Source organism: Myotis lucifugus, unplaced genomic scaffold, assembly GCF_000147115.1.
Source record: "Myotis lucifugus unplaced genomic scaffold, Myoluc2.0 scaffold_1363, whole genome shotgun sequence".
Lineage (NCBI taxonomy): Eukaryota > Metazoa > Chordata > Mammalia > Chiroptera > Vespertilionidae > Myotis > Myotis lucifugus.
In genome coordinates, this window is record NW_005872411.1 from 64699 (window position 1) to 67949 (window position 3251).

The 3251-nt window shown below is 40.4% G+C and overlaps 1 pseudogene; it reads right to left on the reverse strand.

The window, feature by feature from the left end:
* Window positions 1–1184: 1184 nt before the first annotated feature.
* On the reverse strand, window positions 1185–2234 carry LOC102427316 (annotated as a pseudogene).
* Window positions 2235–3251: the final 1017 nt, after the last annotated feature.

Consider the following 3251-nt stretch of genomic DNA (forward strand, 5'->3'; position numbering starts at 1 on the left):
CTTAAAATCCATCAAGATTTTAAAAATATATTTATGTGCTCCTATATTTGGTGCATATATGTTTACAAGAATTATATCTTCTTTTTTATCGATCCCTTTAGTATTATGTTGTGAATGCATTTGTCTCTTGTTATGGCTTTGGTTTTGAAGTCTATTTTGTTAGATATAAATATTGCTACTGCTGCTTTTTTAAAATTTACATTGAATATTTTTTTCTATCCTTTCATTTTTAGCTTGTATGAATCTTTTGTTCTGATGTAGGTCTCTTGTAGACAGCATATATATGGGTTATGTTTTCTAATCCATTCAGCTACCCTATGTCTTTTGATTGGAGCATTAATCCATTTACATTTAAGGTTATTATTAATAGGTATTTCTCTATTGCCATTTTTTCTTTATAGCTACCTTTCTCTCTCTAATTCTTCTTCTTTTTAAAACAGTCCATTAAACATTTATTGCATTACTGATTTGATGAAAATGAACTCCTTCAGTTGTTTTTTTGTGGGGTTTTTTTTTTGTATGTGAAACTCTGTTTCTCCTTCAATTTTAAATGATAGCCTTGCTGGATAGAGTAGTCTTGGTTACAAGTACTTGCTTTTCAGTACTTTGAATACTTGATTCCAATCCCTTCTGGCCTGAAGTGTTTTTCTTGAGAAATTCACTGACAGTTTTATGGGAACTCTCTTGCTACCTTTAAGATTCTCTCTTTATCTTTAACCTTTGCCATTTTAATGTGTCTTGATGTGGGCCTGCTTGGGTTCATCTTGATTGGGACTCTCTGTGCTTCTTAAACTTATGTGACATTTTCTATCACCAGGTTAGGGAAGTTCTCTGTAATGATATCTTCAAACATCTTCTCTATCTCTTGCTCACTTTCTTCTCCTTCCATTACCTCTGTGATGCGGATGTTGTTAGGTTTCATGCTGTCCCAAAGGTCCCTTAAACTATCCTCATTCTTTCTAATTTTTTTTCCTGTTGATTGGATGTTTTTTCTACCTTGCCTTGCAAATTGCTGATTCAATTTTCTGCTTCATCCAACCTCTTTATTCCTTCCATTGTATTCTCTCTCTTTTTTTAGAAATAATTATTCATATATCTAATTAACAGAAATATCTTTCTCTAATGTTAAATACATAATTATTTGGAGGGGATGGGGAACAACTTGAAATGAATCAGAAAACACCTTCACATTACTCATTCTTTTCATATACTTCATATTTGTACTTAATGCCTTTTTCCTCCTGGACATCAGAAAGAACACCTGGATACTCTGGGAGAAGTTTATATTTCTCCAAATCAATTTCTGGAAAAAAATGTATCCTGCATCATCCTTGTCAAAAAGAATCTATGATGGCCAAGCTTGTTCATGGCTTCCTTATAAACAAAACTGCCTCCCACTATCCAAGCCATGTCCACTTTATTTGTTAATTCTGGTTCCTCAATGAGTTTTAAGGCATCATCCAGACTTTTGGCAAGAAAATGAGCTCCTTTCAGAGGTTCTACTGCGAACTAAATTAATCCTGTCATGTAAAGGCCAATACTTCTCGGGAATGGAGAACCAGGTCTTCCTACCCAAATTCTGTTTACCTTCTGCTGAAGAGGTTGTGATCATTCTTTGGAAATACTTGAATTCATTTCTGAGTGGGGGCCAAGGCAGGTCTCCATTCTTGCTGATGCCCATGTTCTGGGACACAGCAATGATGCAATTTAGGGGATGAACTGACAGTGGCACTAAAAACCTCAGAGCTTGCTACTCCTTCCATTGTATTCTTGATGTCAGATATGGTATTGTTAATTTCTGACTGGTTCTTTTTTATGGTTTCTATGTACTTTAGTTCTCACTAAGTTCCTTGAGCATTTTATCACCATTACTTTGAACTCTCTATCTTATAAATTGCTTGTTTCCATTTCATTTAGCTCTTTTTCTGGAGATTCCTCCTATTCTTTTATGTTAGGTCTTTTTCTTTGTCCCCCATTTTGGCTGCCTCTTTGTTTTTGTTTATATATATTAGATAGAACTGCTATGACTTCCAATCTTTGTGGGGTGGTCTTATGTAGTCAATGTCCTGTGGGAATCAGTGGAGCAGTCTCCTTGATATTCTGAGCTGGGTGCTCTAGGAATATCCCTTGTGTGGGTTATGTGGGCCCTCCTGTTATTAATTAGGTCTTGATTGCTGTTGGCCCATTCTTGGTTGGTATTTACCCTCAGGCTGGCTGAGGCTCAACTCCACCATGGTGTTCAAGCTGCTGTGCAGGTACAGTCTTTAGGTGTCTCGTTGGGCTCATTGGCACTATCTCTCTGATCACCTGAGCTCTATTCCCCAGGAATGTTTCTTGTGGATTATATGCTGTAGTTGAGGCTGAATGCTGTTGGCCCTTTTGTGGGTGGAGTTAATTCTTCAGGCTGGATTATTATAAGGCTAAACCTCAATCACCATGTATCAGATGCTGTGCAGGGGCTACCCTCTGTGGCTGGATTGTTCTCAGCAGGGTCTGGTGATTGCTGGAATTCCTCTTTGGTTGCCGCCACTTATGTGGCTGGTTGTGTCAAGCTCTGATGTCGTCTGAAGCCCACCACTGGTTGTGTTTGTCCTAGGTCCACTTGGGTAGGGTCAGGTACAGATCACTGTCAGGCATTGTATGTAACCAGTCTTGGGCTACCTGTCTGTAGCTACCATGCTACTCACTGTTTTTGTCTGCATGTACTGGACCTGAATATGTGTGGGAGGGGCCAATCTGTGTAAAAGGGTCAGCTTCTTCCAGCTTAGAGCTGGGAGCAGATCTGTAAAAGGACCAAGGCTCCCTGAGCTCTGCCTCTACCTGTCAGCAACGCCCCCACCCCATGAGGTTACCTGATCTTCTTCCAGAGCCTTCCAAAGAGAGACTATAGGATGAGCCCAGGCTAGCCCAGATGGGCTAGTGGGTCCCCTACTTGGAGATCAGCAGTCAGGCACTGAATGAGGGGAAAGTAGCCCCCAGTTTAAAGCAAAACCCTTCAGTCTCTGCCAGAGTCTCCAACTCCAGTTCCCCCTAAAAAGGCTCACTGCAGGTTCAGGTAGGGTAAAGCCTTCTATCCCTTTTGCAGAAGCAAACTCAGCCACCCTGAGTTCAGGGGGATGGATCAAAAGTGTTTCCCATTGAGGATGATGCCGGCCCAACTGGCAGAAGAAGGCTAAGCACTTTGTCCTGGTCCCAGACAATAGCCGCTGATGGTCTCACACTGTGAATGTCCTCATTCTGAGTTACTCTCC